Genomic DNA, 24,825 nt, shown 5'->3' on the forward strand with positions numbered 1-24,825 from the left:
CTGAATGTACAGAGATACCTCCCCCAACACACATAACTGCCTCCTCTTTAGCAAGGCAGCCAGCAGCTCTGCTGGTGTACTGCGGGAAGAACTGAGAAGATCCCACCCTACCATAGGTTTTTCTTTACAGCTACATACTCAGTTGACTCTGTGCACAGTTTACAGCGAGGAGGTGGAGAAGCCTGTGGTTTCAGCCATTGTTTTCATCAAATATGATTTTTTTGCACATGCAAAAGCCTGTAAAAGGAGGCTTAATGCCTGCTTTCTGGAAGTGGCAGTACAAAAAATCTTAATCACATAAATGCTCATGGAAAATAAGGTGAATTCTTTTAGAAAAATCAAATTCCTAGCCCCTGAAATTCCCCGCTTGCTTTTTGATGCTATTTGCTTAGCCATAGGCCTGAGCTGGCCTTCCACAAATAAGTGGAAAGAAATCATTGATCTAATGGCACAAAAATATCTCCATTAATATGAAAACCTAAATATGCCAGTAAGGAGCATTTTGAAGATGGTTTTATCCTACTGAATCTTGTTATCCAAATGGAGAAATGTCAGCAGTGTATTAAGCAGACAGGAAAGCTGGAAGACTCATTAAGCCACATTTAAACTACGAGAACATGCAAAATTGAATATTTTCCAGGATCGTTAAAATAAAAATTCATTACAGAATTCAGGTTTATCTGTGTCATCCAATGTCACAATACTTCAAGACAGATGATGAGGAGAAAAGACAAAAAATCCCCAACAACTACATTTAGCTTCACAGCAGTATCTGCATTATTCATCATCAGTTGTGCAATGACAGATCCAAAATAATTAGTAATATTCTCGTTAAGTTATGCAATTCCCCCGCCTAAAAGAGGAGCCGTAAAGAAATGCAAACTAATTATAAGCCAGTCACATGCTCTGCTGCTGATGCACAGCCACCTCCGACCAACACTGCCCCAAGTGCCATCCCGGCACCTACGCTGGTTGGAAAGCCACAGCAAACCAAACCTCCAGCTTTGAGTAAGGAGAAAGACAAAACCTCATTAATACCATATAGTGACAAAAAGAATGCAACTATCAGAACAGTTGATAAATTAAGAAGTCAGGTGTGTACCTTGCAGCTTAGTCAAACCTCTGACCTTACATTTGAAAAAACAATTAAAAAAGAAAAAAAAGAAATTCAGATGTCTGTCTCTCTAACAGTCAAACCTCGAAAACACAGTGTCTACCTTAGAATAAGGAAATTCACCGCCATAAATGTCTCTTTTCCTTCTATAGAGAACCAGCATGCCCCCATTCCCACTAGTTAATGTACACGTCCGACACAGCAGAACAGTCTGGGCACCACACGTGGGAGTCCTGCGCCGCTCCAGGGGAACCCCAGGGCAGGCAAAAACCCTCCCTAAACCCCGACATCATTCGGCACTGCCAAATTCAGACCCCAGAGCAAGAAGAACAGCCTCGCCGTAGCCCTGTCCCTTCACGCAGGCTGAGAGAAGGAGGCAGAGGAAGAAATCTGGTAGAGGTTTGGGAGGTTTATCCAGCAGGAAAACAGGGAAAGGCTCAAGATGGGCCAGAGGGAGCTGCAGTCCCCAGGAGACAGAAATTCACATCAAGAGCTAAATATCTATATTCTGAGGGTTCGGCTGTTTTCCCCCCACCTTACAGAACATAATTTTTTTTCCTGCTAATTTTCTTTCAGCTGTCATAGACATGAAAATTTACTCACATCTCACCAGCAAGACAGATTTCTGTTTCGTCTTAAGATACAAGCCCTGAAGCATTATTGAATGGGTTTTCCCGCAGAAAGAATTTACCTGAGGCAAAATCGCTCTGCTTGTACTTTGTAAAGGAAAACATGGGTTCACCGCTGCAAAACACACACCTGTGGAACATACACAGACATGTGCCACATAAAGGCCTGGATTTCAGGGTGGAGACTGACGTGAATACAACACACTTCTACAGAGACAAAGGAATCAGTACCTAAAATTAAAATTGATTCTGTGATTGGTAAATAGAATATTTCCCTTCCTTCCCAAACTCAGGGCAAATATTATAGAAACTTTGTAAAATAAATCACAGCGTTTCTTCTATTCAATCACACCCAACAGAAAATCATGAGAAAACTTACGCTATTTTCTACAGTTTCATACACAAGTAATATGTATTGACCCTCACAGCAACATGTATAATATTCACCAGCATACATTTTCCCCAGCACATCCTCTTATTGCAACCCAAAAAACATGCTGGGATGTACTCAAGGGTTTTGTCCCTCTGCCTGACATCAGATAAAGTGAGAACTTTACTCATACTGGCTGCCACAAAACATGCTAGAGAAGAACAGAGTTCACCCAAATTTGTTGGGATTTAGATGACAGTATGTCAACCTGAATTCCTATTTTGATGCTTATGAGAAAGTAAATGTCCTTTTTTCTTTTCACATGCATTTAGCTCTCTGCATTTTTTCTGCCCTCCCCAGTTTCAACCACCATTAAACAATGGATTATTTTCCCACTTCATCCTTCTTTCCCTTGTCCTCTCCATCTGTCCCACCATAAACTTCTTAACATGAGATTTTTCCAGTCATAGGAATGAAATATGTCTATTTAAGTTCTTTTATTCTGAGCTTCCATGACAACAACCTAGAACAGCCCCATTAAATGTGGTATCTCTACAGGCACCTTGGTCTGAAAAGATAATTGACATCTACTTTTACTCAGTGTCCATACAGAGCCAAACATAGAATGATCACTAAGGTAGCACAAAAGTTAGCAAGAGATTCATGTTGACTTCAGCAGAATCTGGATCCATCCTCCATAAGGAATTGCAAGAGACTATAGCACAGTTCTGATGAATCTTCAAAAACCAGAAGCACACATAACTGGATTCCTCCTGTTTTATCTTTCTCTCAAGGTTCAAAGAAGAAAAATTAATAATTGAACAGGGGAAGCAAATACATATCAGTGCACCCAAACAAATAGGAAAATTCGGTAGAGGTTCCTCAAATACAGCTCAGAATATATGAGAAACAACCACAAAAGACACTGCCTTGATGCGCAGCTCTCTCCGTTTATTGAAAAGACAGAAAGAAGCTGGTTCCACTCAGAAGGAGGCAAAAAAGGCTGTCAGTCAAAACCTGGCACATACCAAGGCAGCTAAACACGGAGCTCATTAGGCACGGGCGCCTGCGCATTCCTGGTGGCTTTACCCACCCGTGCCAGCTGAGACCGTTCAGGATTGCAAATGGCTGTAGTAGGATACTCTAAAAATCTGACAAATGCTTTAAAGGATCTGCTTTTCAGCAGGCAAAGTTAGTGTTTTCTGAAAGGTAAGTTCCTACATCACCTGAATCTAGGTTCTGCAAAACTGAAGCACTCCGTACCAGAAATGTACTTTGTAAAGAAAAGAACTGGCAAAAATCAAATTCCGGTATGCCCGAGCAGACAGAAATGTTAAAAGGAATTGTTCCTGTAAAGGTTATTTTAAATGTATTTTAACAAGCAGAAAACACCAGTCACTTGAGAATAAACTCAGGTGTCTCAGCTTTGCGCTAGCTCAACATTTGTCACTTCAACTCTGCCCCATCGGCACGTTGAGCTATGAAGAGATGTCAGGCATAGCTGTGCCCTGAGCGCCTGCTGCTTGCAGGGGAACAGCAGCGAGAGACTGAGAAAGCAGGTTTTACTGAGAGAAAGAGAAGAAAAAGAAAGAAAAGCAAACAAAAACACCTAGAAAACATCTGGCCTAAGATAGAAATTCAGAAATACTGGCTTAATAGAAAAAAAACCAACTGATCTTACACTGAGATGTGCAGTAATCAAGGCTCTGTGACACAAGACAGCAAAGAGACCAAATGAAGGTGGAGAGACAGACACAGATATGAAACACGAACTACAGTCCATGCGTCAGCAGGTTGCAAAGATTTCACAGTGGTCTGATATCTCACTGTGATGCCCAAGCCCTGCCTCACGCACCATAAGCAACACGCTGGAACAAGAGGAGAATATTTCACATATGCTCCTTTCTGGTGACCCCAGTGGTTACCCAGCCATTTGGCACCCAAAACCTGCTTTAGATCAGCTTTTAATCAACTCAGACATTTCAAACCTGCTTAGGGGTAGCCTTGGTGCTCCTCCTCCTCCTCACTGCTCAGGATGGCTGTAGGTGCCTCCCTCGGCCCCCGGTCCCTCTTCCAGGTTGATGCCACCTCCCTTCCTCCCGCCTCACCAGGGCCTCAGCAGCGGCTCGCTGCTGCAGCACTGGCTCTGCAACACAAAGGAGCTTCTACAAGAAATCATGACTATTTCAGAGAATTTAACCTGAAATGCTCTGCAGATGCAATGAATGGCCATTTAAGTAGTGAGTCATCCTTTCTCAGATCCTTTTAAGGAACTCGGCTGGCACATTTTCAAGGCATATTTCTTAATACTTAGTTTTGCAATTTTCAGGGTGATACATCCCAGAGCTGGAAATACGGATCATACGACAGCAGAACCACATTTGTCAAGGAGAAAGCCTTTAGCACTATGTTTTCCTATATGTGGTACTTGCAAAACTTGATCTTAAAATATCTGGGTTTCTCCTTCTGCCCTTTATTCATTGAACTCTTCTTTTAAAAGAACTCAGCTGAACTTGAACAAGGAAGATTTGAAAGTCTGTCTCGCATTACAGCTGAGCAAATTACATTTTAATTCTTTTTAAAATGTATTCCCAAACTCAGCTCATTTCTGCCTTTGGCTGTCAGCAATCTCAAGCCGTTCCAATGTTTTTCTTTTTTATTTTTCGCAGCTACCAGCATCCTATCACCTACATCTGTACTCGCTTTCTAGGAGGGTTTCTGTTAAGGTCAGCTTCAAACTGGGACGGTTGGCCTAGCAATAAATTTTATACAGCCAAACTACTGAAAGTACCACGGGGCTCCATGTAGGGTCTAAGTAACTAAAACTACTCAAGTATGATCACTTCCAGCAAGCCCAGCTAGGCTATGCTAGCCTCTAACACAATTTCTCTTAGACCTATATGGAAGGACCTTCTACACGTGTGTTTTTCTACACTGAACGTATCCAGGCCGCAAATCTCTGTTAGAGAGACAATCAGGTTCCTCTGAGGGAGATCTCAGGATTCACCAGAAGAACCTCTACCGATTTATGAGATGTGTCACCTTTTCTTTTAAATTAAATTTTCAGTCAGTGAATTATTTGTTATTATGCGAAATTCTCTAGCGGATGTCAGTGCGCACCTGCCTTTGATACGTCAACAAATTGCTGTCTCTCTGCAACCCAACCGACTGCGGAGATAATGCCGGTAAGTATTTTTAGCTCTCTTTTCAAATAGACAACAAGGATGGGTTGCAGATGGGTGAAAGTGGCAGACTTCAAGACAGACTAAAACAACTGAGTCAGAGAAATCTGTCAATTTGTCTAAAACCAAGGATTTTATCACTGGACGTAGGAAGAAAAGAGCTTTCATCTCCTGTCTCGGACTAAAAAACAAGTAAATTGTGTTATCTAATGCATCCAAATCACTAATTTGGACAATTCATCAGGGAACTGAACGACCATCTACAAAGACACAGTGGAAAAATAACAACTCGTAATCATTTATTAAGCTATAACCTTATGCCATGATTACTTGTTGTCAGTGAAATGAGGTACGATGACCAGTCCTGGAACTCCGAGGAGATTAACGCCAGAATAGTGTCCCTATATATACACACAGTAGCAGTGCAGGGATTAACACCTCCTTAGTCCATCAGGTGCAGGGCGGTAACCTGTGCTTTAGATGTCAGCGCTCGCTACCTGGTAATATAGAATACAGTGTTTATTCTTTCTATCACACATATGGGTAAAAATATAAATATATATATATGATATCCATATATGACCTCTAAAGGACACTTAACTCACATCAAGAAGAGGAATCAATAACATTAATTAGATATCTTATGACAGAAAATCTTTATTCTTTGCAGATCTACCAGTCTACAGTAAAACACTCTCTTGCCCTTTCACACGCACAGAGAAAAATCCCAAATAAATCCAATTCCTTTAACCTGTCATCTAAAATATTATACTCTACTTCTTACTATTTTCACAGAAACACCATCCTTTTTTTGATATATTTCTCCCCAAGCAATGGCACAACACTCATTTGCTGCCTCGTGGCACAATCATCCTCCCATCACCAGCAGGACTGCAGCTATCGACTCCCATCAGACTACAGCACTTCTCCATCAGACACTGCGTTAAATGACAGGTCACTTGATTTGCAAGTGTGAGAACGAGCAGGAAATCGAGCGAAGAGAAGCTGAAGCTCAAGTTAATCCTGATACCAAGCAACTTTTTCTCGCTGATTTTTAATACTTACTGCAAGAAGCAAAAATAAAGTTTCAGGTCTGGACATTGCCAGAAAACCACAGGGAGTCCAAAGGCTACAGCTCACGATGGGAACTTCAAAAAATATGTCAAAAGCATTAGCAGTTTAGAGGGAGACGAATGACTATGTTTGTATTCAAGCCCATTTGCTAAAGAAAGCGTTTAATAATGAGTGGCATCAAGAGCTGGCCTCAGTTTTTCTTAGTCACAAAGCAAGCGACAAGCAAAACGTTTTGCAAGTGCCCTCTTAATATCGTTATTTCAGTGCTTCCACCAGTGCCTTGACAGCACTAACGTGCCGAAGCCCTCGATAGAGCCACTGCTTCCCAAAATGCTGGTCTAAAAAGTAAAATGCCTCGATTATCATGGGATCATCAGGGCAAAGTTATAATTTATTCAGTGGATGCCAGGCTGGGTTTTCAGAGTCTTACTGAAAAATGCTCAGCTATCCAAACCCCCCTGGTAGCCCCCATCTCTCCCTCCAGCTCCCCCCCAGGGAAGGTGCATCATCCCCCATCAGCGGGGGCTGACTCCGTCCTCACCCACCAGCCCCAGGGACAGGATGGGAGCACCCCCGGGGGTGTTGGGGGACCCTGCGTACGCACATACACCCCCTCTTCCTGGGAATTCATCCACCACCCTTGCACTACCACTGGTGTAATGAGCAGGGTTTTGTCAAAAATTGTGCATCTTTATTTAGGAGATAAAGGTTATAATGTTGAAATAGATTGGTTTAATGAGAACTACTTTTTTTCTTGGCAAAGGAAAAAAAAAAGGCTCTTTTCTGGGTCAGCTTGTTGACAAAATGAGGCTTTTTACACTTGTGCAGCCTCCCCCGTCCATCCAAACCCCTCAGTCACTGGTGAACGGGGAAGTTTAAAGGAAAGAAACTCAAACAAGTGACTCTACTGAGAAAAAAGACATTGTAAATTCTGTCTGAGAGCAGCAAAACTCGGTATATTTACTGGCAAGCCAGTTAGCCTGTACATAGCATAGGCTGAGACTAACCCAGTGTTATCTCCTGCCTGCTGGGGAAGACAGACAGAAAATGCATGAGTGCTGCCCCACGCAGAGAAATTGGGAATGCAAGGCTTGGGAAACCAAGTCAGGCTTTTAGGTTCCCAGGTTACAGAATACCTTGTTCGGTAAGAAAGGCTCGGTTTTTAATTACCTGGAGAGAATTATTTCCCCTGTTATTTCATGCTTTATGAGTATTATTAACTTTTTACATAAATCTGAATTGTAGAAATGTAAACCAAAGTTGGTTAATGGAAACAACCACCCTGTAGGGACACAGCGGTTAAACAGACGATCAAAAAGGCCTTTTGCTTCATTAATCTGCATGATTTCATGATATTACCTTCGAAAGAATTAAGAAAAATACGTGTTTTCCTAATGTAGGCGTGAAGCATCCTTCAAAAGGTCTATCCCTCCCTCAAAACTACTTTGCCCGGAACCACTGCACAGCAACAAAGACTTACTCAAATCTGAAACTAAGTCATTAACCAGAAAGCACTCAGTGGGAAAGCACTTCTTGCCCAATACAAGAGGTTTCATAGCCATCACGTCTGCAGCCTGCCATTTGTTCATTAATTTTCAAATGAGGGATTATGAGCATAGACAGTGTCCCTTTGTCTTCCAGCGTGGCACATTGAGGATCTAACGCTGAGTCCCTTATTAGTGGGTGTCCTCCTCACCCCCCGCTCGGAGACAGAACTTCTCGTGTGACGACAGAAACCACGCGGTGACCTCCAGCCAACGCAAGCTGTCGGGTAACCAGCTAACAAAAAAATTGTTTATTTCACAGCAGCCTCTTCCAAGCTCCCAGCACATGCAAAATCTGCCGCGGTAGCATCCCTGTGCCCTCACACCTCAGGCCTTTCTGACAGCCCTTCTTCGATGTTCATCAAAGCTCCAATGCTTATCAGATGCAGAAATCTACAGAGCATCTGTCAGGTGTCTGCATGCTATGCAGCAGATTATAGAAAAGCAACCCGTTGGAAAAAAAGCATGACTATTAAATCTGGAAGAGCGATAACAGTATCCAAGTTCTTGAATTTAATGAGGCAACATCACTTAGGGCTGACTCTTACTAAACGTATAGAAGGAAATAATTCCCTTGTAATGAACTCATGCGGCAACTGGCTTTGCCCTTTCTGCATGCTAATGATAATAAATTCCATCCAAAGTATTTCAGGCACTGAATGGCTGGTATACTGTACTTACCCTTAGCCCTGTATGCAAGGACAAAACCGCAACTACACTAGAGGGGAAAAGGTGCGGTAGGCCACTTAGGAATAACTCATTTTCCTTTTTTGCCGTATTCAGACACGATCAGCAAAATTTTTTTGGCAGGATATAAAATGCTAAGCTTGGCAGGGAAGTGTTTAGAAGCAAATGACTTTTTTCAAAGGTAGTAGTGAGAAAATACGCAAAGTGAAATACCTCCAAGAGATACCCGCCCGCTTGGTAATCCTACTTCTACCCAGCCAAGGAAGATGGTACAGCCAAGCAAACAGATCGCTAAACACGTGCTGTCAGTGCAACTGAACAACCACCTATCTTACAGCTACACAGAAATACACTCTACTGCAACAATTTTTGATCTAGCACGACAGGATGGGTTTTGAGGAAATGTGTCAATAATATAGCAGCGTGAAGGAAAATCCCCAAGTAATTTATCACATCTCTGTCAAGCCCGATTCAGGCACGCAAGTCCTCCTGTAACGAGACATCAGCTTTTAGAAATTGGAGCTGCAACGACTCTCAAGGCCTAAGTTTCTAAAATGCAGCTGATTTGCTCAGCTAAGATATAATTTCATAAGTCTACTCAGCGTACACAGGCGGCACAAAAAACAACAATCCATATGGGCACATACCATGCATCCATAATGCACGATAAAATGGCTGAGGAGAAAGCAGCAGTCCTTCCAGACAAACATGAACTTCTGCAAACGTTTTCCCGTTATTACCCTAAGCACTTGTCATACATGGGAGACACGAGCACTCTGCAAAGCATATGTGGTTTGGGAAGAGAAAGGCAGGGCTGATACTAACAAGAGCTGGCACGTCGCCACGGCTCGGGCTGACGAGGAGGGGGTTTGCGAACACCGCCTCTGCCGACTCATCACCGGGCGGATGCCGTGTGGTTTGTTTGTTCTTTTCTGGAAACATGTCAGTTCTGTTAATCCAATCAAGGACGGATCAGGGTGTCAGAATCAGTTCTCAGACTGTCAGAAAATAAAGCAATTCCTCATCACTTAAAGACTGAGTCACTCTTGCCTCAAGATAAAATATAGGTAATAGTAATAATTCGGTTCACAATTCGTATCCCTTCATGCAATCACTTTTCAAAGTCTTCCTAGTCACCACAAACGACATTCAGAGAAAATTGTAATTCCAATTTCTACTCTGATCAGCTTCTTAGTTTTAATTAACTTAGTATTTTACCTGATGAGAAAAAAAATTAATATAGACTTTTCCTATTCTTCTTCAACTGACTCTTTTGGTTTTGCCCCATTGACTTCATTAGGGTCTTCACACATTAAGAGTGTTATTTATGTGAACTGGCCTTAGGACTTTTCCAAAATAAATGTCAGTAGTAAATTAATTCTTTAATCCTCTTTATGCCACCCGATGCAAATCTGTATGCATAACATTTGCTTATCTATGTTTTGCTATTAATTCTTACATTTTTAATCACTTTCCATTCTCTAGCATTTACTTATCCTGTTCTGTCAAAGAATGAATTTAGAAAAGGAATTCAATAGCGCAGTCACTTTCAGAAAATTAATTTATCTTTCATTTCATGGAGGGTACTATGTTGGGTTTTTGTTTTGTTTTTTATTAATTTCCTTTATCCCACAGTACAGGACTGTAGGCACCCTGTTATCAAATCTGCCTTCAGAAATACCTAACTGAAAGGAGCCTTTGCAGAAAAGGTGAGTACTCTTCACAGCAAACTGAAATACATTAACGTTCAAGTCTAGGGGGGCAGGACTTGGAAAGAGAATAAACTACTAAAACATAACAAAAAAAAACAAACAGGCTGTACTTTTTCAAGAGAATCTTCTAATACATGGCTTATCACACCTTTTTTAATATATTTATTATATTTACCGTATATTTATTCTTCCACTACTCTCTACTAATCTGTGTTACAGTGGACATCGGGGGGCAGCTCTATACTACACACTGTCCAGATCTATAACTAATATTGCAACCAGTGCATTAATTTATTACATCCCTATTTATACATAGCGTTGTGGTAAAGTCTCAAGATTGTACACATAAAAACCCCCTCACAAAGCAAACCTTGCACTTTAAGAGCTCATTTTGGTAACAACTTTCTCTTTCAAGAATCGGCCCCAATCTACTTTTCATTATCTCATCAGACCAGAGCGTTGGAAAGGACCTCGAGGAGTCATCCAGTCTGTTGGCAGACCCAGCCACAGCTCTGTTGTTCCTGGAAGTTCCTCCCGAGGGTCTGCTCCTTCCCAGCAGCTGGGGCCACCTCAGCGGCCACCCCGGCAGCCTCGGGCAGGGCTTCCTGGCTCGGTCACCGGCGAGAGTTTCTCCAACGTGCATCCTCACTTGTTCATGCCACAGTTTTGGCCTTCCTCCCTGTCTGCAATGGGAATTGACCTTTACGTTTGCCTTTTCTACATCTGAGGACTTGCTCCTCCCCCACCACATCTCTCTTATTTTTTCTTTAAAGAATGAATAGTCTTTCAGAGTTTTGAGGTATTTTTAGGGTAGATTCTTTCAACTCATTTCAACCAAAATGGTTGTGCATTTCCCTAGGGAGAAGACTAGCAAAAGTACACTGCTTTCTTTTGCACACATTACAAATCCTTAAGCCCTTTTTCTGGAAGTGCCCTGTCTCCCTTCCCCTCCAAACTCAGCACAGGATGCCACCTGCCTCAAGGACATGCCCTTTGCCATCGCATTGAAAAACCATGACGGTATTATTGAGTTATAAGCCTCTAAACAACCCAGTGCACACCAGTTTAGGAGACTTTTCACAGCTTAACCCTCTTCACCCATCAAACACCCGTGTGCTGGATGCTCAGGCTGCTGAAGGAGCAACTCCTCATCCCTCTCTGATCTACTGCTGCTAGACTTGAGAAGCACCGTCTCAGAGTGGCTCACCATCACCCAAGCAAGGCTGCAGGAGCAGGACCTTCCCTGCCAGAGCAAGCATCAGATACCAGGACTGCAAGAAGGTGTTGACAATACAGCTGGGAAGGAAATGCAAGAGGAGAACACAACCACAACCGCGGTGCTCTTAGGGAAACTATATTAATGCTGTGTGGTTAACATGGTTTTGTTGAATAATCCAAAAATAGGAATCTTCAAGTCTTCTGGCTCAACTAATGAAGACTAATTAAGCGATAAGAAATACTTCCCAATCTTAATGGGTTTTTGTAACCCTGAAGTATTTGAATTAACTGTAATTAATCAAAAAAATAAAGATGGCAATTTACTAAAGAACCTTTCACTTTTGACTACAAGATCCCCTCTTCCTACCTTGCCTGCAAAAAGGGCTTTAAAAGATAAAGGGAAATATTAGTCCATTACTTAACAAGGAAAGAATAGCAAGCCACACTCCACATATAAAACGTTGGCATATTTAATGCGTTTTTCTCCTTTTGTCTTCACAAAAAGATGTTATACAGTAACCAGACTCTCAATATAATTCATTTTAACTAGGAGCTTGGAACACAAGCTGAGCAGAGAGTTAAAGACTGCGTGGGTAAGATACAGCTGAATAAGTCATTAGGGATTAAATTTATTTTGAAATACTTCAGGTATCAGCTGAAGTTCTCTTTAAACTATTAGTAATTACTTTTTAGTACTCTCAGGGAATGGCTGAGGTCCCCGAAGGTAAGAGATGGTCAAACACAGCAGCTATTATTAGAAATGGGAAAAAGGAAGACTACGCAGTCTACATTCAGTACACTGAAAGGCCCAGGAACAAATGATTAAACAATGAAATTATAAGCACCCAGAGGAATATGAAGTGAGAAGAAACTGCCAAAATGTATTTGTGAAGAACTAATCATGTCAACCCCGTCATCTTTTTTTTTAAAAAAAAAAAACAAAACAGGATAATTACCCTATCATAAGAAGGAATTGGGTGTGATGCATTTTGAACAAACATATTCCACTATCACGGTACGGTAGATTTATAAGCTACTTATTTCAGACTAACAACAAACACACTCAAAGAAGAATTTTCAGCTGTCCACTTCCAAATTGAGGGAACACACCAGTGCCTCTTCCACAAGTCTTTGCACTTGGGCCCATATTTTCGTCAGTCACATGGAGTGCGGAGGATCTGCAAGCGCTCTGGAGAATAGCACTAGCACACCAAATTACTTCAACATGTTGGGGGGGGGGGGAAAACACATTGAAATTATGAAGGCAACTTAATAAAAAGATATGCAAAGTCCTACCTATTTAAAAGTTTGTGCTTGATTATTTCCAAAACTGCTTTATCAGTGAGGCAGCAACAGAGAGGGAACAGGGAGGTTAGCGAGGATAAAACCTCAACATGAGTCAGCAACGCGAGTCTGCTGCCAGAGAGACAAGTGGTGTTTTGGGGAATATTAACAGATGTTAACCACAGGACACAGGAGGTAATTGTTCATATGAGATTTAGGAAACATGACCTAGAAAGAAGGATATTCCTTCTCTCTACACAGAGAGAGGACTGATAAGTAGGCATAGCAGCAATATTCCAACACATAACAGGTTTTAATTAAGAAAACTACAATCAGTTGTACTTCATGAGCATGAGTAGCGGCTGGCTTAATTCATGGAAAGGAAAATTAAGGACAGATATTATGAAAAGCTTTCTGAGCTATACTGATAGTTAATCATTTTAATATGTTATCTCCAAGGAGGCAGTTGGGACCCGTCACTGGAAGCCTCTGAAAAGACCGTGACACAAACATCTCGCCTGGAGACAGAAGTGAGGCCCAGCAGGCTGAACTGGGTGACCCCGTAAAAACTTGTGTCAGATCGGTATTCTAACACTTCTGGTGTCAAAAACCAAGAAATAACTTCTAATAGGAACCTTATCTCCCCTGGAACAAAACAAGGATAAAAGACTCATTTAATTCGGCACAACGGACTACTGCTGCTCAGCACAGCACCAGCTTCATAATATCTTCATTTTAAATTCCTATTACATACTTGCAAGTCAGATCAAATATGTACGATCAGCTACCCATACTTGAGAGTTTGCAAAGAATCTGTCCCCAGAGGCGCCTCTTTATCCCAGCGCTGCCAGTTTCAGGTTTTCCTAAGAAATACGTACAAACAGAGCCAAAACAGAAGCAGCTACCTTGTTAGACTCCTGTTTAGCACTCCTACGTACGTTGGTTTCTTAACGTGGTGTACTCTAGATTTTCCTTAGGAAAAAGCCACTCAGGAGGAAAAGGGCGGCATGTAATATACCTCCTTCATTGTGATGGTTTGTATTACATATTCTTATTAATTTTTCTTAATTTACTATGCACTTGGTAGCCCCACACAGTACTTTGCAGGAAAGCTTATTTCAGCATCAAAACAGAATTTTATATTTCAATTTACTGAAGTAATACATGAGCTTTGCTGATGCTGAATTAATTTTAACTTTGTGTTTTTATGTGATTTTATTAACTCATTCATATAAAGCTGAATTACAGTCTATTACCAATCTATTTTCTCTGCGTCTAGCGGTATATAGTAATAGAGCAGATATATTTGAAATAATAGGAATAACAAAAGAAGTATTATGCACAATTATAGCTAGTAGCACTCAAAATCAGACGTTGTTAATAATAAATGACAATATTATATAAAAGAAATACCCTCTGAAAACTGATTTTACACGGCATATTAAAGACTTGATGGCTCAGGAGATGGGTAATAGAATAAAAAGCCTTTCATCTCAAGGTCATCAATTCAAATACAAGTCAGACTGATAGTAACTGAAAGCCATTTGATGGGAACCCTAATGAACCTAGTGTTGTTACTAAAAATTTAAGAATAGCCTTAGCATTTAGCCCTTTCTGCTGGCTCTGACAGCAGTCAATACAGAAATCCTAGAGAGGATGGGGGAGCAGATCCAATCCGGCAGGTAGGGTTCTATTTCCCTTGTTACACGCTGCCAGCCCCAGGCTATCGCTATTTGAGTGGCTACCTAGCAGGTACCGGTTTGTTCTGTTCCAAAATTCAACATCCTCAGCGCTGCTGTGTCTTTTATTGCTTGGAGGGATGAAGAACAAAATTGGCTTTTCAGCTCCCTGAGTGACCACTTCACACGATGCACAGGCAATCCTCCGGTCGTTTGTCTGAGCCATAGCAATTTGGTACACTCGTGTGCTACTTTATTGGCTAGCTTACTATTTTTCTGGGGTGTATCAAATAATTTACCAAAGTAAAGCAATGCACTGGGGAAGAGAAGGCTAGAGCAACTGTTCAGCTAGCCTCACATTAGCCAGCAAATAAAGTGAACCACATATTGTGTGACTTGACAAGCAAACTCAAAGTCTTCTGGAATAAAACTCCTGTTATAATTTCCTCTGTTCCAGTATAATGCCTACATAATATACTGTTGGTTATATAATATTAACATGATGCAAAGCACTGGTAAGAAACCCATTGATGTTGTCTGCTTGCGTTTTTGTGCTGAGATTTTTATTAAAAAAAACAAAACAAAACAAAACACAACAACAAACCAGCCAAAGAAGAGGCTTCAATGATTCTCCAGAAAAGCATCCCAGAAGGAATTTTTCTTTCATATCACATGCTTTGCTTTGCTTTCACACTCACAGGCAAAGCTCAGTGTTTGCACATGCACACTAACACCTACAAGTACCTGTTTGCAGGTATAAAAGGGGACACACAGAAGCATCAGTGTGACATGTAATAAAAGGACAAGTGTTCCCCATAACCTCTATCGGGAACTCATCGATTCCTTTTCAAAGCGAAGCACCCAGGCAACCTCCCCAGGTCCCTTCCAACCTCAACCGTTTTAAGGTTCTATAAATTAACCACCTCACGGCTCACGTAAACTCCATCTTTGGCAGTACCTGGGTTTAGCAGAGCCGTTTTGGTTTTCCAAAGTGACTAATGGATTCATTTCAAAGGTAACTAGGCGCCTAAAGATGCAGTTTACAACCAGCATGGGTTTACAATGCCTGGATAATCAACTCCCTTACTGCAATTTTTCCCCTGCGTAGCACAGGTGCCTAATAACCATCGTAAATCCAGCCCTTACCCCGGGGAGACAGTAGAAACCCCCAAACCCTCACTTTCCTGCTGTGTCTAGTGATATGCCTGGGCACCTACACTTCCACTGCTAAAACCCCTTGACACCTGTATTTCAGTGCTAAACTTGGCCATTTATTCCTAAATCCTGATACTCTCATGATATTTATAACCCATACCTCAGCGGGATTTTCAGATACGACACTATTTTGGGTCATTTCACATTTAGCACCTAAGAAGGCGCTTCTGGAACATGCCCAGTTCTCCCAGTTGAGCCGCCTCGGAAGCGGACGGGACGATGCCAGTCCGAGCTGCGCTGGGGCTGCGTTACCTCCCGCGGGGCGCAGGAACAGCCCCGCCGTGCCACACAGCAGCGGTTGGGCGATACGTCACCTGCGGTTTCGGGAGAGAGAATTTGCTGGTGCTACATATAAACGCGAGCTTCACCCAAAAGCTTCTGCGGTATAACTTTTGCAAGCCCCACCGGGCGGCCCCAGCTGCGCGTGCCCACGGTGTCGCCGTGCAGCGCCACGTCGCTAACCTGGCTTTGCCTTGCAAGAGGTCGGGATTTAACCAACTCTGACTACCTGAGGTTAAAACCAGAGATCGTTTTGTTTCGGCAAAGAGCTACCCCCTGGCGTGCAACACCAAATGGTCTTGCTTCCCGTCTGTCCAGAAGACTAACTGTCAAAAGTACAGAAATATGGATTTAAGTGGATTTGGAGTGTGGAAAAATCCAGAATCCATCAGTTAAGGTCATTAGCTTATGTGACACACCTCGCTGAAGTCAATTTTCAGAGATAAGCGTGTGACAATCTGACTGGAAGAATTCTCCTTTAATGCATTATTAATTCGTTTATTATTACAGTTATTATAATCTTTATGCAGGGCACTGAAGCTCAATTTATTCTAGATCAGCTAGTGTTTTTAATGAGCCCTTTCTTCTCCTCGGGACAGGAGCTTCCTTAACCAGTTATTTGGCTTTTAAGCAAGTTGAAAATGACGTGACATTCTACCCTCCTTTTAAGCACAGCTTCACGTATCATGCCCTGAATTTTAAATGAAAACAAATAAGTACAAACTTTCGCATTGCCAAATATCTTTTAAAACGTAATAGATTCACAAACACTGAATACAGGAACTTTATCACACAGTTAAAAGCAATGAAGCCTGAATTACAATTTGCCTATTGACAATGAGGAGAAATGTATTTAAATAAAAAGATCCTGAGTAAATGCAGTTATTTGTGGGGGAGACATTGGAGCATACATTAACTTAGGTCTGAAGCCCCATCTGAATGGCTTTGGGTTCATCCTCTGGTCACACAGGGCAAAGAGGTCACGAAGCCAATCCCTGCACCGAGAAACTGGTTCAGTCAGAGAAGAAACTGCATGTTAACTGGAAAATTGGGTGCACTTAAAGTTGTGAACCAAAGGGAGGAAAGCAGCCCGTTTCCCAAACGTACACTTTTCTGACGCACTGAGAGCCAACCGTCCGGCTGGTTATAAAGGCTGCATCACCTTGCAACCTTTCTTGCTAAGGGAGAAGGTCAAGGTATTTAAAAGACATGTAGACACAACACTTAGGGACATGGTTTAGTGGTGGACTTGGCAGTCTTAGGTTTATGGTTGGACTCGATGATCTTAAGGGTCTTTTCCAACCTACTTGTTTCTGTATAGAAATCTGCTCAAGTCTACCCTTGGAATGTCATGCCTACATTTCCAGTATTTCTCCCCTGAGATGGAACAGCTCAGCCCAGGGGATACTCTCACAGAGAGCACAGAATGGGGGTGGGGGGGATAAAAAAAAATAATTTAAAAAAGAGTTTATGCAATTTTGAGGGTCATGTAAGAAGAAACAAGACAGTGTCCTGCAAGAAAAGCGGAGTAAATCCTCATTCTTTTTGCTCATGCATACCTAAAAAATAGCCAGTCTTCACACGGTCACCTTTCCAGATGGCTGGTCTTGAAAGGGGGGAAGTTTATAAGCTAACTTACAAACTGACAAGAAAGCCAGCTTTTCCATTCAGAGCTGCTCCTAAAGAGAGATGAATCAAAATATATCCAGGTTTTATGGAGCTCTAGAGTCACACAGTGTATGAGTCCCACTGCCTGATTAGTTGGGGTTGCCCAGAAATTACTAAATTGAAACTGTAAGGAAAAATAAATGTAATCAGTGGGTAAAATAAAAGAATTTAAAAATGTTTTACTAAAAAAAAGTTAAAGCAATATTCAGGCAGACTACATTTTATCAATAACTTTGTCACTGTGAATTTTACAGGCCACAAAAATATGCAAAAAGAAATTCAGCTGCAGATACATAAGAGCGATGTTCTCAGCCCTGCTCTCCACGGTAGCCAAAGCCAGTGAGCAGAATACAGAAATTTCCAATAAATGGTATCTCAAAAGAAAGTTATGGTGTAAATAATTCCCATTATACACAAAGCTTTAGCCTTAGAGCTCCTATTAATAGAAGTTAATGGGAAACGCATATTTAAACTTCGCATGTTGGTAGCACAGACTCCCTTTTCATCAGATACAAATGAGAAACAGAACACAAAGTTATAAGAGGGGTTTTTTTTAATGAATAGGATTTAAAAAAAAAAAAGATAGCAATCCCTTGCCAGTGTGATTATTTCCTCCACACACATCTCACTACAGGAAGGGTGCACAGGCGCTAAAATCCCCTAGTAACAACCTATTTTAGAGAAGCCCAAGACATAAACAACTCCATGGCTCCAAGACCCTTCTTCACTGATGACTAGTTGCTGGCAACGCCTCCACTAGAGCCCTGCTCTTCTGCTATTTCTCATCAACGTGCCCCAGGGGTACTTTAAAGAAAGGCAAGGTCCATCCACCACTTTGGATCCAACCCCTCAGGTGTCTGGGGTAACTCACTGCCCCAGTGGCCACCACCACCTCCACCGGCTGGAAAGCAGAATGGAAGACTTCCTTGGAAATAATCAGAATAGAATAATTGCAGCACCTTTTCCTACAGGTTGAAGGAGTAAACGGATTTGAGGGCTTTTTAAAATGTAAAGTCACAAGCTCCTTACCCATTAGATGCTACAACAGGGTAAAGCCTAGCTTAGGGCTCAGCTACACATAATAACAACAAATCACTGTTTGCTTAACTTGTGAAAAGAGAAGACAAACAACTCCCATCTGACATTAGAGAGCTTTCAGACTTTGAAAGCACGCTCACATACTTCAAGTAATTAAAATCACATGGAATTATTCCAGAACATACATACATGCACAAATAAGTATACACACACATGTTTATGCTTTTATAGAAAAACGTTATGAGTCAGAAATAAAGGCAAATAATTTTTACATCCAAAACACAAATACTTAATTCTTTTTTTAAAAAAAAATTCATTTCTAACCAGTACATGCAGCTGCTTCTTCATCAATGCATGGCCAATTTGCAGTTTTACATCTGAATCGTTCTCCCCCTTTTACTGCATCTAGAGAGAAACACAAATTCATAATTTTAGTAATGCTATGTCATACGTTGATTTACCAAAAAATAGCACCTTTATCAGTACAATTCCTTTGTTGTTTTTTTTTTCCCCCTCTATCACTGACTTTATGTCTGATCTTGCTCTCTTTGCCCTCCATCTGCCTGGAAAAGGACAGGCTTTTCCATATTTGAATAACAGAAGCAACACTCCCCATGGAATAGAAAAATGGGCTGAAGAGAGAAGATCTGATTCTTATTCTAAATCTGGTTTGTGACCTTGGAATGAGTCACTTCTCTGCACCTCTGGTTCCCCTCTCTTTCTTTGCCTTTCTTGTCTACTTAGATTAGAAGATTTCTAAAGCCTGTTAAGTGTTTATATAGTACCAAACAGATAAGATTTGGGTTTCAATATAATCGCTAGATATCACAAAACCAGAAACAATAAATTTTATCAACCACCACGTACATTACTGCCCTCCTATCGTCCACTAATGTAAAACATGATTATTTTCAATAGTTGCTTTCAATTAAAATTTTAAAAAGACCCATGAAAGAAAACTCTATTCAAGTGGAAACAAATTCCAAAACTGGTTTTTTTCCAATAACATTGCCCCCATTTCAAACACGCTGACAAAGGGTTGCATTTCTTTACCCATCTCTCATTTACGCGGACACGATACAGCTCTGCTACTGAACTAGCACCTCGATATGCACTCCCGGCTGAGCCGAGGTGCACCGGGGCCTTCAGCCTCTGTTCAGCATCCTGCTCTGTACCCACAGGATGCTCGACTACGTGCTGGGAGCAGCGAAGGCGATGGGAAGACTTTGGAGCTTTAAGACCACTTCTCTTGCTCTCCCGAAAGAGGGCACACAAACACAGGGTAAATGCCAGGGCATGCCCCTACGCCGCCAAGGAGCAGAAGCAGCACTCAGGACTGTTTTTCCTTTTTTTCTTTTGTGGGTCACCTTTAAAAGTGCTTTTCTTTCAAGACTCTCTGTATGAATGACAAGATAGTCAGTGGGATGTCTTAAGGGAAACAGAAGCGATAAAGAGAAATTCAGCTATTTTCTTTCTTGTCACTACTTGATAATCTCTTTATCTGGTCTCATTTCACCAGTTGCAGACAGACTTATTTCCCCACGGACAGACCCAATCCTTCCTCCAAAGCGCACATGTGCACACATACCTCCTTTCCCACAGCATTTCAAATTCATATAGCAACATCTCTTTGCTATTTTGGTGTGTATATACAGCCGCATTCAGCACACGCAGATGTACATGTATACAACGTACATGCTTATTGCCACACACATCTCTAGTCTTTCAAAGGGTTTCTGTGGTTATGGGCACACACAGAACATTTATACGAGCCTCGCCGTCAAAAGAAGTATGTAATTTCCTGAAAGACAACTCACTAGCTCATGTATTTTAAAGTTCAACCCCTTCGTCAATAAATTATGGTTTCTGATGTGAACAGAAAGCATTTTCTAAAGCTCTGCAGTGATTTAGGAACCTCAATTCTACCTTCGGCTGTACCTTAATCCTTCTTGACTTCTACTGAGGCTTTAGCTTAGAAATGTTTACTCTCCTGCTGGCAATACGCTCAGCCTTTTATGGCGTATTTACCTTCACAAAGTAATGTAACTGCAATTGGTAATGCCAAATGCAAATTGCCTGATCTACAGCTTGCGCCAGCTGGGCATAACCCAACAAAGCTGTGGCAGCCTGGCCCAGGGACTGCAAGGCATGCCTCAGCTAGAGAGCACAGCAAACCCAATCCCGGTCCCCACACACAATCACCAGGGCTTGCAAAGCAGAGTAGAAAATCCCTATGCCATGAATCAGTGTAAAACAGAGGCTATTCGCAGGATTTCAGTTTATCACAGGACTGGATTTAGAGAGTTCAAGACCCAAGATGCCGCTATTCCGTCAGGTCCACGCTTCCTGCCATTACATTCCCCCCAGCTACCTCTATATTAAGCCAATTCACTTCTGATTAAAACATCTACTTCAAATTAAAAAAATCTGCTTTTTATTTAAAGACATAAAAAAAGAGGAAGTTCACCATTATTTTAATCAGAGAATCAGAAAGAGGAGGGAATTACGATTTGTATGTCCCCTTCCCTTTTTTTAATCCAACTCAAAAACCACAGCAGAGAATAGTAACTCCAAAGCTTTATAGCTGAATTCTTTTTAATCAGCTGTCTCCTATCTTTACCAGCTGTTTGTCTGCTTCCCCCATTTATGCTGTGCATCTTGGGCTTATCGATCTAGTAAGCTTTAAATTACAGCTAACCATGGGAAGGAAAAAAAAAAAGCAGAGACAAACCATAGCGGGAAAGAGCAGACCTGATAAAGGATTTCTGAAGGGCTACTCACTTCTGCTAAAAGAAAATCTTAATCGAATTTCCCGGAGAGAAGGTCTGTAGGACTGAAGTTATCAGAGTACTGTACGGAGAGAGGAAGGGTAAATGGAGCTCTCAGACTGAAGGAAAAGATTTATATCAAAAGCACTTCCAGTGAAAAGTATAGGAAAACTTTGGAAAAAACCTACAAGATACAGTATTAGTAACCTAGTCTGTATGGCTGGGTGGTTTTATTGGGTTTCTCAGAGTCAGCCAATTTATAGCAGTTCTTGTTTCAGGCACAGCATAAACAGACAGTAAGAATTCATCCCTCCCTCAAAACATTAAAAAAAGTTTAACATTAAAAAGGCAGAGTAGGAACAGAGCCGATTTCAGTGCTCAAGTGCACCTGCCGCAGCTTCAACTCAAGACTGCTAAAGGGTATTGCTTCAGGCTTTCACCAGCGAGCTCTCAGGGCCGGGCTGCTGAAGGAACTAAGCTGACCATAAATCTCCACAGTCCTGCTCCACCCCAAATCCAATAGTCCATGCAGTGATGCCGCGGTTCCCCAGGAAAGGTGGTCCAAGCTCCCAGCAACTCAATTCACCTGGTGAAGGTTGTCCATCATTTTGCCCAAGTGTCTTCTGTAACGGGAAGGAAGAATTACGACTCTGTGGTCTATGGCCCAGGTGTTCCCATCTGGGGTGATGCTGTCAGTAGGAAACGAGAGTCATTCCTCCCGCATAGCAGCTATGCAGCACGCACAGGTGGCTCTTGCTCCCCTTGCTCAGGTAAATGGCTCTCTGTCCAAACCAAGCTACTTAAGTTTAAAAATCAGCCAGGAGGCTTATTTCGCAGAGGGCTCAGAAGATGATCTGTGGCACTCTGGGCTATGTGCCGTTATTACTGTGCCCAGAAGTACCCGCATCGCCATTTCTAGGATACAGAAAACGTGCACCTGCAAAAAAAGGTCTAGAAAGATTTCATCTAGCTCTACACTGGAAAAGAAAGAATTACTGAAACAATGCATGTCTTAACGCAAAAAACCTGTCTCCCAGACCAAACTTAACCTGCTGTTTGGTTTTTCTTGCCTAGCACACCACACGGGAAAAATCTGCAACTTTGCAAACTGGGATTCGTAACAACTGTCCTAGAGACCTCACGGCCTGAATCAAAGCGGTTACGTGCCCTGGTCTTGTAAATCTGCTGGGATTTTTAAAGATGAGAAATAAAAATATCATCTTTTTCTTGTGCAGCTACGGGCAAAGCGCCTGCGTGTCTGCATTCCCAGCGCTGCTCCTGCTTCACAACGGCATTTTATCGTTACGATGTTCCGTAAGTACAGTCACTTTGGGGTCTTTCAATTTTCCAAATGGTTAGAGGGAGCTGACAGATTTCTAAGTGAGGGAACGCAGTTCGCACTTTTATTCACTCAGCCGGTCATTCACTGAATTTGACATTGTATTTCAGCTGAGTTACACGTAGCGCAGAGAAGGGGCGAAGCAGCAGGGAACAAAGATGGCTTTAAGACATCTCTGATCCCTCTGTCGAGCTACCCAGGGGCCGCTTGGTCTCTGAGCGGAACCGGGAGCAAATGCTGCAGCCAGGATCAGGGCTGGCATCACCCGCTGCCTCTGGCCATGCCACAGATGGTACGGGCGGCTTCCCGGGCTACTCCATCCACTGACTGCAGAGGAAGAACAGACTGGAGCAGGGACGAGCGGTCCCTGCTGCAATGTGACCTTCACATTTCATCCATCCACTTGTCTCTAAAAGATACGTGAATTGATGAACTACAAACCTCCGAGTCAGGCTCAGATAACGTTCCAAAAATGAGAAACTAAATATTTAAACGTTACTTGGTCCGTGCCTGCTGCAGATCACCACATCGCTGAGGAATATAATTAAGAGGTTTGGCCCGGAGGACTTGACAAAGCAGAACAGGATCAAAAGGGGAGCGCCAGCCAGGAGGAGGCTCCGATGCCGCTTTGGCCACTCGCCCGCAGCAAAGCCCTGCTGAAGCCAACCCGCTCCCGCAGCGCTGGGCTCTGCCCATCAAACCCCGCGAGGCGCGGCTCTGCCTTGCGGTGCACACCCTGAACGTTCATCCCCTTGCGGAGTGCGCCGCGTGGGTGGCGGAGGGATGAAAGGAGCCCAGGTGCCAGCAGCCAGGCCTGGGCAGCGCTCCCACCAGCTCCAGCACCACTGCCAACGAGGAATAAGCATCATTCGTGCAAATACAAATAGCAGAAGGTTTTTCGAGGAGGAAGTTCTGACAAACCATAAAAAGTTGTATTTACCAGTTTGGGAGATAGCACAGGATGAAACAGATAAACCATAGTCCCAGCAAAAGGTTGCTGTCCTTACAGCTTACGGATCCCATGTGAGAGCAAACGTGCCAAAGGGAGTATTTGCAATGACAGCTTCAGACTAGTACCAAGTACCTAAAATTAACATGGGTTGAGCAAAAAAGAGCTCTTAATTATTAAAGAAACAAGCATTTTTAGGTGTAATTTTACCCATGTGCATTATGAACGCAACCCAACAAAGCTGCAGTGCTGCTGAAAAAAGCAAGTACAACGCTTTTACTACTTCTTAAATAATATGATTATTTTCTTTTTAGCAACAGTAGGAAAGTACTAACTTTACAGCAAAAAAAATAAGGTGTCCAGTTTATTTGACATTCTTTGCCAATATTTCACTTTTCCCACCAGGAAAAAAGGAATAAAAAAATATGTTTCAGGTCAGTCTGACGTTTAGAATAAGGTGGGTCATAATACTGCAAGCACAATGTTGCAAGTTTCTCAAATATCTGTTTATTTATTACTGAAAGGGCTATTGGACTATCAAGTGAGCCTTGAAACACTAATCGTAACCAAGACCATCACATGAGGCCAGCCAACAGTATCTGTGATTTACTGTACCAATAAAAGGCAGCCATGAACAAGCTTTTTTTTAAATTAAGCATATTGGGTCAGATTCTGGTCCACAATTACTTGGGCATAAGAAATGTTATAGGAGCTTTGCCAGTACATAATTCAGCTCTGTAGCAAACTTAGCAACGTGGATGTGTGGCACGAAAAACTGTCATAAGGGTTACCAGAAGAAAAATCACCGTGGCTATGTATATAGAAAGGCTAATGCACATGCAAACACGCTCTCTCTCTTAGGCTTGTCACGAGCCAGGCACATCACAGGTATTCTTCCCTAAAGAAAATGTCAAGGTCTGTGCAAAAGCACTCAGGTCTCACGTACAGCACTGCCACACGATCACGTCGGGTAAACGTTCAGCGGTGAAACCCCACGCCATGACATACATGCACGCGTTGAGTTCAGATTTACAGTGAACACCAGGTGTTATTGTCCCTTAAGGGAAATTGTGACT

General features: G+C 42.2%; 1 protein-coding gene across 6 annotated transcripts in view; it reads right to left on the bottom strand.

The window, feature by feature from the left end:
• CHL1 (cell adhesion molecule L1 like) overlaps positions 1–24,825 on the bottom strand; it is a 143,599-nt gene that overhangs the window by 90,100 nt on the left and 28,674 nt on the right. For 5 of the 6 annotated variants that reach the window (XM_064453446.1, XM_064453447.1, XM_064453443.1 and 2 more), the window contains one exon: positions 19,018–19,098. The gene's annotated coding sequence lies outside the window, so the exon portion shown is untranslated. Of the gene's footprint in view, positions 1–4,101; positions 4,157–19,017; positions 19,099–24,825 lie in introns of those variants that run through there. The other variant, XM_064453445.1, reaches the window with a different exon arrangement.

The sequence above is a fragment of the Phalacrocorax carbo genome, chromosome 6, assembly GCF_963921805.1.
Source record: "Phalacrocorax carbo chromosome 6, bPhaCar2.1, whole genome shotgun sequence".
Classification (NCBI taxonomy): Eukaryota; Metazoa; Chordata; class Aves; order Suliformes; family Phalacrocoracidae; genus Phalacrocorax; species Phalacrocorax carbo.